Genomic DNA, 16,630 nt, shown 5'->3' on the forward strand with positions numbered 1-16,630 from the left:
TTGGAGTGTCAGAGGAACTTTTAGCAGGTCAATAGTGTGTGATTGTTGAAATGCTTTCCTTTAATTCATGCAATGAAAGTACCTAGTATCTCACCTGTATACTCAGAAACACTAAAATGTATAGAAGAGTAAATGTAAGTTTAAGATAACTGCTGTGGGTTTCCCAAACATAAGTGGAAACATGTCAGTTTCACCGTTTCATCCAATCACATTTTTGTTCATCAAAACCATTAAATCTTCCCTTATTTTTCTGTTTGCCCATTCTTTAGTCAAATCAAGTTTGTACAGTTCTTAAAAAGCTCTAAATTCTAAACACATTTTAAGGTGCAGTCTCTAACTCTTTTAGCACTTTCCCATACAGAAGTATTTGCTGGAAAAGTGAGTTTTGTCCTTAATAATTCATTATTTTGTTGGTTCATTTTATAATATTTATCCTCATTAAAGAAACGTTCTCATCTCAAGGATGTACCGATAGAAATGCAAATTACAAAGTGAGTTTTCTTTTTCTTTAATGTCAATATTATATTATTTAAATATATTCAGGTTGATGTGTTGTAGTACAAATATTCAACAAATATTCACCTGCTGCCCCATGGCAACTCACAATACAAACAAACACACAGTGACAGAACACTGAAGAACCTAAAAGCAAAGCAGAAAAGATTTCAAACATCAAATGTGAACTTTTTCTTTCTTAATTTCTCTTTCATGTCTTTGGGTAAATTAAAGAGTGTGGTGTGTCTACTCTGTTGGGATATCAATGAAAAACCAACAAATATGTTTTTGACAGCTATCCTGGAGGGGCTCAGCAATCAAGAGGCGGTGGTGTGTGTGTGTGTGTGTGTGTGTGTGTGTGTGTGTGTGTGTGTGTGTGTGTGTGTGTGTGTGTGTGTGCGCGCGCGCGTGTGTGTGTGTGTGGGGGGGGGGGGGGCAGTGTGCAGGAAAAAAAGGTTGGGAAGCACTGCTCTAAAGCAACAGTATGTGATTTCTGGTTTTAAAGCTTTTCCACCAAAATAATGAAACGCTCCCAGCCCTAACTCATGGATCCATAGCCTCCTACTTTGTGGACTTGATCAAAATGTTAAAGAGGTCAGGTGAAAATATTTTTTTCTTGTTTTGTACTTTTTCTTATTCTTCTTATCGTATTGTTTATTTATTTTTTAAAGATTTATTGTGGGGCTTTTGGGGCCTTTACTGTAGCAACAGGACAGCAGACAGATGGGGCAAGAGAGAAAGAGAGGGGAATGCCAGATGGAAAAGTAGCCACAGGTTCGATTTTAACTCTGGCTGTCCGCCTGGAGGACTTCAGCCGCTGCTCATTGGGAATGCGAACTAACCACTCAACCAGCATCACATGCTTGTATTGTTTGATTATATTTTCTGTTTTTTTTTTTTTACATGTCTTTTTTTTTACATGTTTTTAAACGCACCATTCGGGTGGTCAACATTTCTTTTTGCTTTTAAAATAGTTCCATAATTAACCTTGAAAAAGGTTTTGTAGAACAATGCCTGTGAAAGTGCAACATAAGTACATTTTAGTCATTTAGTGACTTAATATCCAAGAAAAAAGCTGACCTAGCTTGAGTACAAACTACTTAAAGCTTTACTAAAATGGGAGAGCTGAAACTAAAAAGAACAATAGACAAACATAACTTTCTACCAAGTAGAAATAGTCCACATTAAATATCTTTGTAAGGGAAGCAGACCATATAAATGCAAATGTGACGCGATAAAGCTGAATTTCTTTATAAAGTGTCTTAAATGCATTGTGTAAACGGCTCGAAGCAACGTGAAACTGTCTGACACTGCTACAGTGTGCATCATCAGCTAATCTTTACCACAAATCAAGTGAAACTGTCTGCTTGAAGTTGAACTGTCTGCTGGGTTTGATTTGACTCATTTCCTCAGCTCTACACCAACACCTTAGATGTCAACACATTGCCTCAAGACGATTTCCTGTCATAATTACCAGAGACAGGACAGAAGAGGATTTTGCAGCACTGACTGATTCAGAGAAGGGAACTGTCATCATGACTACAGCAGGCCTTTCGAAGAAAAGATCTCTGTGCTCCAGCTAGCAGTTTCTGACCATATTTTTTGATATCTCTGATATCACACTCAGGGTGGAAAGCTCAAATGCAATAATTTTGTCCTGGTGGTTCTAGCTAATTTTTAAGGTATGGCAACTATTGGTAGGGAAAATCTGGAGAGCATGGAGCCTTATTTCAACCCAAAACAACATATTAAATAAACCACAAGCTACCAGTACACACCTGCTAATATATTCGCTAAGCCACTCACTAGCTGGTATTTACTTTAGCTAGGAGTGGCTGAATATAAATGTTACAGTTTTATAGTGTTATATGACACGGCCAAGAAATGGTTCAATGCTAACAATGAACTGTTTTCTTGCTGATGAGTTATCAAATATGTTAGTTTAAAAGAAATATGGCTATATCACTGTCCTTTGTCTCTTCAGCTCAATCGCGAAGCAGCAGAATTGCAATGATTTGTCTGATTTCTTAAATTGATACGATATATAACCTGGAACACAAAAGTTGGACATTATCACAGCATTTCAGCTTCCCAACAAGATAGTGACGTCAGAGGAAAATGGTGGCTGTGTGAAATTGGTCGATTGTGCTGGGGCCTCAAGGAGAGAGGTTGGAGGACGCCTCATTGTTCCGCATGGAGTTTTGCTAAGAAAGCTCAGCGAATGAATGACCTCCTTCTAGGATCCCTGCTCCACTTTCTAGCATCGGTCTTTTTTTTAAACACTCCTTTACTTTGTGTCAAGGTGATGTGTGGATGTACTCATCACAGCAGAAAATCCTGTCAGCATGCATTGTTGGATTTGATGTTTCTACTTCATGCTCAGCTGTACCTTTTCCTTTAAAAATTTCTAATTATTTCTTCTGCATTCTTGCTGCCCTGTCAGTGGAACGCTACATTCCTCTCCTCAAATAAGTGCTGTCTCACTCCAATTGAGCAGAGTAAATGTGAGAGCCACTGAATGGAGCAGCCTCAATGGGAGAAAATAAACAATTGCATTGGTCCATGGGTGCAGCGGGGGAGAGCGGATGAGAGGAAAAGAGAAAGGCCTCCCTAACGTGCTAAGATTCCCATGGATACTCAGTCGTTTTCTGTTAAGAGGAGGATCTCGTAAAGTACTTCAACAGTGGATGATTTCTCTTCCTTTTACTCCGTTTTTATTTGAAGGGAGAAAGGGTGGTACGCGTCAGGGTGATTGTTAGACATAGGTCACGTGCACACACACACACACACACACACACACACACACACACACACACACACACACACACACACACACACACACACACACACACACACACACACACACGTACAATTTGCTCCTCACTTGTCAAGTGCTAACTTTCAGAAAAGGACTCCTTTGTTTGGGTGTGAAGGTTAGCTGTTTAACTAAATCAGAAGTTCCTTTAACACAAAGGACTGCACAGACTCAGCCCTCCAGTCTGTGTCATTTAAAGTGGTCAGGGGCTTTTAACTTTATCCTTTTGTTAAGGAAAAAAAAATCTTCATGACTATAATGCACGTTCATATTTTTGCATCATTGACATATTACCTGAATAACTCAATATATGTATGCAAAACCTTGATCACTATAACTTATTATAGAAGAAGAATGCACAGTAATCTAGGACTACAGCCTATTCTATGTCATGTTCATGGAACAGTGATAACATTGAAACCAGCCATGCTTATCTGAGGTCCTTTTGCTAGTCCAGCATGAGCTTAATTTGGAAAGTATAATGCATTTTTATTGCAAAGCATTATTGCTTTCTAATGCTTTACTGACTTATTGATTCTGGGTTCCATTTATTTCTTTTCCGAGTGCGGGTTATCTTCCCAGCTCGTAAAATGTAATAAACAAAAGCCCTAACTGCTTAGAGAGGAGTTATGTTTCATCTGCTGCTGAATCCACATCAGTACTTCATGAGCAGCTCTGAGAAAATACAAAGAAGCAAGTTCATTCTTACCCTGCAGGTGTTTGTGGTGGGAGTTGATGATTAATTGATTTAAAAGGAAATTCATTATTGCTGAAGCGACTGGCAGCTGGTGGCAGGAAGAACAAATGTGGGGTGGGGGAGCTAGGCTCTTAAAAACCCATAAGAAAGGTTGAGCCCACCCAATAATGCCCTATCCCAGTCATTATTGTAACAATGGTTATATAGCCTAATTATTAGAATATAGAATTTGAGCATAAAGAGGGATCTGATTGGCTCATTTTTAGCCTTCAAATTAAAAAACAATTAACTTTTATTTTTCATTTCAGTATTGATGCTTCAGTAACACAAGTGATGAAGACGCTTTGCTTTGTTCTGCTATTTGATTGGTTTGTTCATAGCGTTGAAGTCGCTTGGAGTTCCTATGAGAGTTGAATCTATTCAGTTAAAATTATAAGTGTGTGTGTTCAATTGTGTTAAGTCTTATCAACTATAATGGACAATACTTCTTTACTTATCGCTTGGGAATGAGGGGCAGTGTATCATTTCGATGGCAACAACCACAAGCTGCTAATTAGATAAATTAGGATGCTATTGCAAATGAAGGTGGAAAACATCGATTGCAGACATCTAATAATGATGAGGACCTTAAAGATGACGTTTGTGAAGAGTGATGTCTGAAGAACGGCGTAAATACCGTCAGTTAGCTATCTAAAGAAGTTAAGCGACTTCTGTTGTGTGCTGCATTTCCGGCTAATGTTAGCTACAGTTGATATGTAGCTGCTAGCTATCTGGACATTTGCAGCGCTGTTTCTTTATATCACAGAAAAATCTGACTAACTCTCAAGTGTTTCATTCTAAAGTCTTTATTGCTCACAATGGATTTCATAAACAGATAGCCACATTTTTTCAACGACCATGATTTTGATGTATGTGGTTGTTGATTTATATCATGTAGGCCTATATTCTTTTTTGTTCACTAGAATTGCACACAATCATTTTGAAGTAGTGTATATATCTGTGAAAAAGGAATGTTTTTTCTTCTTTAGTTTATATTAATTGTTGTTATACATCATAAGCACCTGCTGTATGCCCTCACAATTCCCTGGTGCTGTTACTGGGCAGGGCACATGTGGGAAAAACAAACTCATGAAAGAGTTTTTTACAGAGAAGAAGTTGAAAACACATTGTATGAATCCTGCAAAGCAAAGATCTAAGAAAGAATAAAACACATTAAAGACAGCTTGACCTTATGAGTTGATATATTACATTTTCAAAGTTACAACTTTATTACAGCTTTTATGGTTTATATAGCAATCTTAGAGACTTTCAAAATAAGTCCTCATACATTTGAACAGAACTGTCTTGCAGGCCTTTGTTGATGTCAATGTGCGTACTTCCTCTTGATAAAGTTTCTGAGATTATTTGGCCTCAATGCAGACATTAGTGATCAATTATCACAGTCTTTTATCTTTATCAAATTAATGGATTCATTTCTTAGAAATGTGCTGGACACTGTTTGAAACTGTTTTTCTTCCATTATTTTTGCTTGGAGAATAGTCAGCTACAGGTATCAAACATATGTTCACATAAAACACACAAAAACACACTTGTGATTTTTTTAAAATTTATTTTACATTCAATAGTGTAATAGCCTACATACTTTAATGTCAGGTCAGTACAATTATATACTTAAATCTGGACACAATTGAGGCAGATGTTTGCTTTGCTACGTTAAAATGATTAGTGTTCTCTCGTGTACAGTTTATGACTTTCATTCATATTTTCTCTGAATTCCAGTTTATGACCCATTCACAACAAGCTTCATTGCATATGTTTCATCCAAAAACTACTGTTGTTGTGTTTTGTTTAAGGGGTCAACATACATTTATCTTTTTGTTTTATATCGTAGAGATGAAGCAGTTTCCGTTCATGAGTCATAAAGATCATGTGAACTGAAATGTGGCTTATGGCTATACAAATCATAGAAATTTAACGAGGACATCATGGCAAGACTGCATGTGTATAGATGATAGTTTAGGTAATACATAGTGACAGTTTCTCATCTTGGATGATAATCATAGACATTTGTAGGGCTGAAGGCTAGACCAGTCAGTTGATGGTTGTACTGGACATACTGGGCTGCCCTTGACTCCCAGGGGAAAGTTTTGGGAGCAGATGGCTGCCTCAGTGGGCAGAGTTTAGTGTCAGCTGACAGTAAATGATCTCAGCGAGAGGCCACCACGTCTGTATCGCATGTCCTTCTAAAGCTGAGAACAAGGTTGTATCAAACTGTAGCGGAGGATGTGACTGTTCTTTTTATTATTGATCCACAAAAGTGGGTGAAGATGGTTTGATGACATTGAATCTTCTCATATGATTTAAGCAATGCCTCTGCTGCTGTTGCTGCTGGGCTGAGTTATTAAGGAGATCATATGTATAACAATAACTTTTTTTATATAGCACTTTTCAAAAACACATTACGAAGTGCTTTAAAAAGTTGAAAGGCTAGAGAGTATAAACAAATACATAAATCAACCAATAATAATATAAATGAATTAACAGCAAAGACGTACAGAATGAAGCCAACAATTAAAAACAGTTTTAAGGAGTGATTTAAAAGAGGATATTGTGTTCGCCTGTGATCTGCAGGCAGGGAGTTCCACAGCTGGGGGGGCTTGTACTGCAAAGGCTCGGTCACATTTTGTGACCAGTCGAGTTTTAGGAACCTCTTGGCCCAGCAGGAGGATCTCAGGCAGCGGTACGGCTCATAGGACGTTTGCAAATCACAGATATATAGTGGGGCCCTTAAAAAACATAAATAAGATCTTAAAATCTATTCTAAAACTCACAAATAGCCAGTGAAGGGTAGCAAGGACAGGTGTAATATGACACTTCTCTTGCTATGGGTTAAAAGCCAGATAGCAGTGTTTTGAATTGATTCCAGTCTTTGGATTTTGTGTTTGCTGATGATGGGATTAAGCGAAATACTAAAACTGAGTCTGGGAAAAACAAATGCTGGATGACTTTTTCTGAGTCGCCAGGAAGAAGGAATTACCTGAATTGTTTAGTTTTTCACTAAAATCAGGTCTCAGTTTTTGTAAAAAGGATCTTGTCCCAGAAGGGGAAAGTCTCAGCAGTGTTCCAAATAAAGGAGATCATCTCCAGGGGAAAAGGACAGAGCAGGCTCCCTCTAAAGTCCTTCTCTTCATCGTTTTATGTGTGTAATGGCTGGATGTGTTTTTCTCTTTTTTTTACGTCACTTTGCACACAATATTAAAGTTTGAACCTGTCACTGACAAGCAGATTGAATTGGTCAATCAGATTTCATTCCCAGGTTTGTAATTAGCTGTGGACCTGTTCACATTGGGAGTGTTTTGGGTCAGTAGGTCAGAGGACAGGCTCCCCCACACCTGGGGGACACTGAGTTCATCGCTCAAAGAGCCATTAAGAGCAGGAGGCTGGACCCTGACCACTGACAGACAACTGCAATAAGAGACAATCAGTGAGAACATGAAATTCTGTGAAAGGTGTTCAGAGGTGTGATTGTGTGCAAATGTGAACTGTTTTTATGAAGTCATGGGGAGAGCACACTTGGAGAACAAGTGAGGAAATATAGTTGATATTTGGATTATTATTTCGAAGAAGATACATTTGGAGTTATACTTGATGAATGTGTTGACGGTGGCATTTTGATAGGGGTAATTTTGACCTGACAGGGCCCAGGCTCTCTCATGAATCAAAATGTGTCAGGCAGGCGCTGGAGATGGAGAGCCGCTCATTGTGGCTCTGACACCCATGTGAGGGGCTTAGGCTGCTGGGGGTCAAGTGTGACACCTCATTAGGACGATGTTGATTTAGTGTGGCCACAGCGCAACAGACCTCCTCCCATGGGGTATGGAGAGGCGTTTGGGTCAGGGGGGTGGGGAGCACCGGACAGAGAATGGGGGCCCTACTGCTCTTCATCGGCAAGGCAGTCATCTGACAGCTTGCAAATCATGCACCTATGCCAAAGACCCACCAGCCTACCCACCTTTAATTTTAAGTGTCACCATGTCTATCGTATTTGTATAAATGCATTTCTTTAACCACAAAGAGTTGTGTATAACTGTTTCCAGGAAATATAAATGTGCTACTTAATTTAGTTTTTCTTTAAAAGGTGGGGTCTCTGCTTTGGTCAGTTCTCCCCCTCAGTGAACCCAACACCCCTGACAGAATAATTTTGACCTTTGACCTTTGATCTTTCGATTTGAAAATGTTTTCTGTAATGTCAAGATTACATCTGACAAGCTGCAGTTGTGCCTCAGCTCAAGTGCAAACTGCCTTTCATTACGTTTAGAATGAGATTATGGTTTATTTCTGAGTATTCTGTCTGATGAACTTTGGATAAAAAAATGTTGATTAATAACGACACATTACAAATGACAGTTTTTTTTAAGTCAGTGTCAAGCTGTCATTACTCATTAATATTACTTTTTCTCTTAGAAATGATTTCCAGTTAGATAAGTAACATTTATTAATTTTATAGATGGTTTTCATTTAACATTCAAGAACAGACTGACATTATTTCAGGTGATATGTTTCATTGGAATTCATTTTTAAGATCGAAAGGCAATAGATTTGAATAAAGTTAACATTATTTAAACTGTACTATACTCTTGTCACTGTGAATAGTGACACCTATACATAATGTATAAAAACATTTGTAAAATAATAACTATTCAGACATTAAAGTGTGAATTTCTTACTTGACATAAGGTAAGATAAACCTTTATTGATCCCACAGCGGGCCAATTATCAGTGTTAATGGCAGCAAAAGAAACAATGACGCAGAGCAAAGCAGGAAAAAACAGTGCACACATTGCACAGATGATCAGACAGTTGGGCTTCCATGGTGTTTGTAGAGGTTTTCTAGCTGTATAGCATGCATCAACAATAAAGTCTGTTTGTTTTTTGTTTAAGTTAAACTATCAGAGGCAGAGTTATGGCAGGATGGAAAACTGAAGAATGTTTGAGACTCTTTCAAACTTTGACCTTTAGTTAAAGTGCCCCCATCTGGCCATCTTGTTACACTGCATGTCCTGCTGGCAAACTGTTTAACTTGTTCATGCAATATTCAAAGTTTAATCTCTGCTATGTGCAACATTTTTCAGGATGCAGGATACAGTTGTGGTAAAACAAGACAAACGTCAATGTAGTGTTATCTTGAAGTGTTTTTTTTTAAATAGCTAATGAGGACATTATTTTCACATCACTTTTAAAATAAAGACAACATAGACAATAGTTACAGAGCGTTAAATTAATATTCTCCTTTAATCTTTAATTGACTGGTGCCCTGATTTGCTAATTCCTAATTCTTAGTTTTAATTACTGCCTGACCGCCACTGTGTCTTATTGGCTGAGAAAATGAATGTCTGTCTTAATGTGTGCATCTGCTTGAATTAAAAAAAAACACTGTCTCACCAAGGCGTTCACCAAATGTCATAGTTTGTCACTGTGCAACCCCCCCCCCCCCCCCCCCCCCCCCGCCCCCCTCTGCACCAAACAAAAGACAATAAGTCACCCCACTGCAAAAACTCTTCATGCATACGTCAAAAAAGCATTGAACTAAATTACTGGGTTATTAAATGCATGAATAATGATTGTCTCTTAATTAACAGATATGGTCAGTTATCATTCAATAAGCAAACTTTGTTGTGTGTGTGTGTGTGTGTGTTTGTGGGGGGGGGGTGGCAATGGTTTAGGATTGTATTATTTAAACACAAAGTTGTTATTAAAATAGAAAATAATTTGGATATTAATAATTCTGTCAATAAACCTGACCTTCTGCACTCCCCTGGCCTGTGAGAAGTGTAGGCACATGTGTGCACACACACACAGACACACAGACACACACACACACACACACACACACACACACACACACACACACACACACACACACACACACGCACACACACAAATGCACACACACACGCACACAAACAAAGGTGCAGAGGGCCATCTGTCTTCTCTGATTGTACAGATCTGGGAATACAATGAAAGCCTCGTGATATTAAGCATATTTTTCTCTAAATCGTGGGGTGCTTTTTTTTGTCAACACTGTCGTCTTCAATAATTACAATTTTTAATAAGTGGCAGAAACAATTTTTTACCCACGTATTAATAAATCCCTCTTGCCAAGAATGAATGATTTATGAATGCTGTTATAGCTGATGTCACAGTCCACTTTTGTTGCCTTTGAGATTTTACTCATTAGTCTGAATAATAACTGTCACTAATTCAAGCTGTTCTCCAATGGCTTTTTGAATAGAGAGAGAGCGAGGGAGTGCAAGGGAGAGAGAGGCAGCAATTGAGAAGAGAGAGGCCTGAGAGATTAACTCCAGTGAGCTCACTCTGAGAGGCCCAGGAACGGCTGAATATTGTTCTAGTGGTGGGGAGATGGGGAGGTGGAGGGGGGGCCGAAAGGAAAAAAAATCCTTATGCAGCCGGAGAAATGAACTTGATGATCTCAGGGGGGCGGGGGGAGGATCACCATTCCTTGCTCCTGACAATCAAAATTAGATTGGCCAGCACTGTGTCAACACTAGCCACAGTTAAGGCATGACAGGAGAGGGAGGGAGGGCAACCCCCCGTGGGTGTTTGAGAGTTTGCCATGTGAACTATGGAGACCCCACAGTGCCTTTCACTGACTGCACAGGCCTCAAAGAAGTCCACAGCCCCCTTTTTATTGGCCAGCACTGTAACCCACTGCATCTCTGCCCTAAGTTTCTCTATGTTTTGGCATCTCCTTTTTGCTTTTTTTTAATGAAATTTTTCATTCATTTTCTAAACATGCAATGATGAAATTTAAATCTACAGTGATTAGTGAACAAAATATAAAGTTAATTAATGTGCGGTGAGTATTACTTCCTTTCTGCTTTAAACTCATATCCTCTTCATCCTCATAACTACTGACCCATGACACTTGTATAAATGCAAATATGCCTTCATGCCATGATTTAGCAATTTCAAAAGGACTTTTTTGGGTAAACGGAAGAAAAATATATACTTAAGTGAAATTAAATTTAGTGTTTACATGAAAATATTTTCATTTGTGAGTGGCTTTTGCAGAATGGACTGATAATGTAAATATTACAAGCTTTTGGGTCTCGAGTATTGAAAAAAAAAAAGGATAAGAACAACAATAAGAACTTGTATGAATCTAATACAGTTACAGAATGTATTTTCAGTGTGATATTAGATCACCACGTCGTATTATATGTGTGGGGGAGAGTGTATGAATATTATAACAAACAGAACATAGTTTTTCATGTTTGTTTGGTTATTTCCGTTCACTTTAAATGGGGACGTATGTTGAAAGAGGGTTGAGACAGACTTGATCAAGGGTTGTGTTTTTGGAGGTTTGATCAGTGACCTGGAATTTTTCAGCTCTTCCACATCAGAGAGAGAGAGTGCAGCTGTGTCCTTATATAACCTTCCCATTCTTTATTATATCTAACCTGAAACAACTAAAGAACTTGACAAACAGCTTTGTTTGTTACAGATAAAATGCATTTTAGTGCTTGTTTCCGTTACCTTTCTTTGCATTTGTTTGTTTTTCCCTCATGCCATAGTTTACTATACAGCATCAATTATATAGAAACATCCCATGAGATCATTCTGCGTTTTATTATACCGTTATAGTTGACATACAGTTTAAAAATGTTTTCAAAAACACAAGTCAGATGTAGGAGAATTAGCAGCGAGGAGTACAGGACGACAGAATGGGACAAAACGTTTTGTTTTTAGCTCTGGAGTGGTTCCTGTTGTTGCCAAAAGAGAGATGTCTGACTGACTTTCAAGTAATCACACACCGCTGTGAGAAGCATTCAAAATAAGTGGAGGAATATTTAGATTGCTGTATATTAGCAGAGGAGAAGTTTTTCATTGGGAAGGTGTACCTGTGTGCATCAGAAAAAACATTAAACAGTTTTTGACTCTCTTACACTCTTTATGCTTTGCTCATAGTTGTTATTTTTAGGAGTTTTTTAAAACTGTTTTTATTGGGATGTACTGTGTATACACATGTTTAGTAAGACTGACTTTTTAAATGAATCGTTCTCCCATGTGGCAATGAAACAGAAGCGTATGCCATGATATGCATATTTGCATTATTATCTGTTTTTAGACATAAATCTCACATTAAAATAGAACTTAGAAGAGGATATGTCACTGACCCTTGAGATTATTGTCCATCTAGCATGACATAGGTTAAAATACTGTTCCATCTTTATTACTTGGCATTATTCAGATTCAAATGCCACACAGCATAAAGGAATTATGAATTTGAAAAAAGGATGTACAAATGTTGGGATATTTTAGACCTTTGTGTCTTCTCTTTTATGCCTACTGTTAGAGAGGAAATCCTCTAGGGTAGGGCTGGTGATCTTGTCCCCAGGACTCTTGGGGACGGTTAAGTTACATGCCTCAGCAAGCCATGTAGTGTTTCAGTCAGGCCCACCGGCCTGCACCTCACCTCCAGCTACCGTTATGTCAGAGCTGGTAGTCCTCAGCTTCAAACCAAATGGTTTGCTGGGAGCACGTAACAGGGTCTGGTGTCATTCTGAGACTCGGAAACTCTGCAGCACAGGGGATTGAAACTGATGTTATGGCCAAAAGTTTCACAGAATCAAAAAAAGTCTCTTCAAGAGTGTTGCATATTTTAAACTATTTTCTGCTACTTAATTTGAAATCAATAGTAATATCAATTAAAAGCACATTCTGCAAATATAACAAAGTAAACCCTACTTCTAGAGTTTAAGATAGTAGAGCTACCACATCGTTACAGGCAAAAAGCATTAAAAAGTACTGATTTCAAAATCAAAGAGAAGTGTACATCCAAAACACTACGTCAAAAGAAAAACAGGTTTTGTAAGTTATTAGTTATATGAGTTAGGGATTATTTTGAAATAAAAACAACATGTTCATTGATCACATATTGTGAGCTCAGTGACTTTAAAACTTATCCAAAAAAAAAACTGTGACAGAATGTCCACACTCAAACAAATGAGATATCATTTTCAAAATGTTAAGTACGTGTTTTATTTTCCAAATGATTAGATATCTGGAGTTGGGGTTAGATTATCTCTCCAAAATATAAAAAAATATATATCTGCATGGTACTATAGAGTCCAACTCATATTCAGTGTGTAAAAGTAATTTAAAACCACACATGCCTAGGTTTATTTCTACACTGTGTTTACACTTCATCAGCTTTGTCTGGTGTACTTATTGGGACTCAAATCTTGTGTCTCCACAGTTTATTTCATTGTCATGTGAGATTCTTTCATCCCATACAAGTGCATGTGTGATCTTCTCTCAACAATTCATCCTCTCTAAACACTGGGCAGCCAGTGAGCCAGACAAAAAGGTGTTACTGAAGACTGCGTCCAGCAATTGAAGCTATTAAAGCTGCCCCCAATTCCCCTTCTTTCTTAACTTTATGGCCATAATTGCCATAAAGCTCCTCCCAAAACCTCCCAGCCCCCATTGGCCCTTCTGGGGGCCTTTTTAAAATGTTAAATATTCCCATTGTAATGTAACTTTTTTCTCTTCCACGAGTGCCTCTGTGGAGTAGTTAAGTCTTTATTTAATGAAGCTGGGTCAGAGTTCATCATGTTAGTAGTTTTAAGGCTTTGGGTGCAGCATTCAGCCTTTAACACTTTATGCCAAACTTGTACAACTACTCCTTATGGGGCAAACAATAAAAACATCCATCAATGTCCTCCCTTGTCTATGCAGGGCTGGGATGACTGACGAGGGGTACGGCACATTGATGCACTTTAGGGGCAGGGGACTGTGTGAATGTTTGTTTATGTCAAGTGAGGATTTGTCAAAAGGTTTATGTCATTCCTGGCATCAGTCTCCTGGAGCTTGTACTGGGTGGTCTTTGTCTGTTTGTGTCCGTAAAGAGCTTCGTGTTCACTCTCATTTGTTCCCTATTGATTCCCTAAATTAGGTTGATGAGAGGCCCTCCTATCAGGTGGCATATTAATTGGGTCAGGCTGGATCTTATATGACATCCAAATAATGGCAACCCAAACTCCAACACTAAACCTTTGTCCTCTGGACGCTCTCTGTCACCAATTAGCCTCGCCGTGAATCTGCTTCTTGTCACCTTTGCTGCTCTTACTGTTTTCCAAGAATCATTCTTATGACGTGTGTGTGTGCGTGTGTGTGTGTGTTTATCTGTGTGTGTGTGTTTATCTGTGTGTGTGTGTGTGTGTGGGGGGGGGGGGAATTTTCAAGGTGTTATAAAATCCTTGGGGAGGTGCTAGAAGGGTCTTGGTATATAATAATACATATAGAAACATTGCAAAGACGTATATTTGCATCTAAGTGTTTGCAAAGAGGCCTACTATGAAAGTTTTGCAGACCTGCTTTGCTCAAATGAGACAATTAAACAAAACCAGGTAATTCCTTTCTCCTGCTGACTTAAAAAAAGTCATCCATACATTTATTTCTTCCAGAGTCGACTATTGTAATGTACATTATTCTGGCATCAGCAAGAGTAACTTCCAAAGTCTGGAATTGATTCAAAATGCTGCTGCCAGGATTTGAACGTGTATCAAGAGAAGTGACCACATTACACCTGTCCTTGTTGCCCTTCACTGGCTACCTGTGAGTTTAAGAATTGATTTTAAGAACTTATTGCTTGTTTTCAAAGAATGAAATGGAAAGTTTCCTCCTGTGATCTACTAACTCCCTGTGTGCCAGACCGCAGCCTCAGATCTTCCAGGAGGGCCTTACGGGCGGTTCCCAAAACTGGACTGGTCAAAAGGTGACCAAGCCTTTGCAGTTCACGCCCCACAGCTGTGGAACAATATGCCTGCAGATCTCAGACAGGAAAACTCATAGTCCTCTTTTAAATCACTTCTTAAAACTCACTTTTATTGGCTTGCTTTTTCTTCAACATTGTTTTTTTTTGTATACTCTTCCTCCCTTTGTATTGACAAATGTGTTTCATTATTGTTTGGGTCGTAATTATCTGTTTATTTGCTTTTATTTTTTTTTATTTATGAATTTTCAATTTGTGTATTTTTCTTTTTAAAATTGCTTTCTCAAATTCATTTTTGTCTTCTGATTTCTTCATTTTTACCTTATACATTTTCCTTGTGATATACGTTATAGATTTAGTAAGCTTTATTTCAATAAAATTACAAGGCATACAGGACCATCAGCATAAAGATAATTTTTTTTCATGCCTGAAACCACTTCTAGGGATAGGGGACGATGTGTTTAAAAGCACACTCAAGATAAAATTCTCAAAAATTGATACATTTGACTTATACATGTAAGGACACAAATACGTAAGAGATAGGAGATAAAATGTAGTCAAATTTCTAATTACTAATCGTTAGCACAGTTATTGCCCAAAACTGTTGAACGAAACTGTGACATGTTATCAACAAGCAGCAACCTCTGGGGCTAAAAAATGGTGCAGAAGCTTTAGGTTTAGCTCAGTTGGTAGAGCAGGCGCCAAACTTGTTGTAGGTTTGACTCGTGGTTCCTTAGATCTTCTGCCACTTTATAACTTTCCTATCCAACTTAATGCGAAAGCCCAAAAGTAATCTTTCAAAAAAAAGTTCCAAAATGAAAAAGCCCAAAACTGCAGTTTCTCGAATGGCCTCTTGGACCTACTCCAAAAGGGGGTACATTCCCTTGGAGGCCCATAGCAAAATGTCCAACTCTACAGTTAAATTAAACATGCATATGGTATAATGTGCAACATTTTAAACATTGATACAGTATAGTATACCTCAAAGTCAAGTCATATTCCCTCTGAGTTTGTTGTTCCCCGCTCTGTGTCCACACTAACGGGATGGCACACTCTTCAGCTTGTTTCACTCAGAGGCTCAAACATGCTTCATACATGTTTTTTTCTCTCTTGTGAACCACTCATTCTCCAACCGTTAGCCTTGCCACCACATGGAGGAAGAAAGATGTCACCGCCCACTCAGGGATGTTGTTTGTTGAGGCACAATGGAGAGTCATTGCAAAAGTACAACTGAATGAGAAACAACAGACTTTTATAACCAATTAAAGGATTTTGCTTGGTCCAAAATAAGAACCAAATCATATTTGGGCTCCATATCAGAATGTAGATCAGTCCTACTAACAGCTGCGTAGGTGGGACAGAGGAATTTTAAATGTTGTTTTGTCTGAGGGACTGGTGCTAAGTGCAACATCTACTGGACATACTGCTGTAAATCGTATATTGTAACTTTTAGGATAAATACAGAAAATAAACTTTTTTTGGGTCTTCAAACCTAATTTACAACAACTTTACAGAGGATTTCTTTGTGTCACCCATTTCAATTATAATGAGACTTAGTTGGGTATAATTAGTCGCTAAGGATATAAGCTAGTTGTCTAATGTGTCATCTGTTTGACACTGAGTATAGGTCAACAGCTGGTTATCAGAGCTTTTTTGATTCAGGGATTCTCTAGCTTAACAAACTAGAACTTGAGATTTACGAGGGACTTAAAACTCAAAGGGATGGATCAATATCTGGCAAGTGCAGTTTTTTTGTTGAGAGCAGGGTGACTTAAACTAATGAACAAATGAACTATACTCAGTAAGAAACAAGCAAGAGACCCCA

Source organism: Labrus bergylta, chromosome 5, assembly GCF_963930695.1.
Source record: "Labrus bergylta chromosome 5, fLabBer1.1, whole genome shotgun sequence".
Lineage (NCBI taxonomy): Eukaryota > Metazoa > Chordata > Actinopteri > Labriformes > Labridae > Labrus > Labrus bergylta.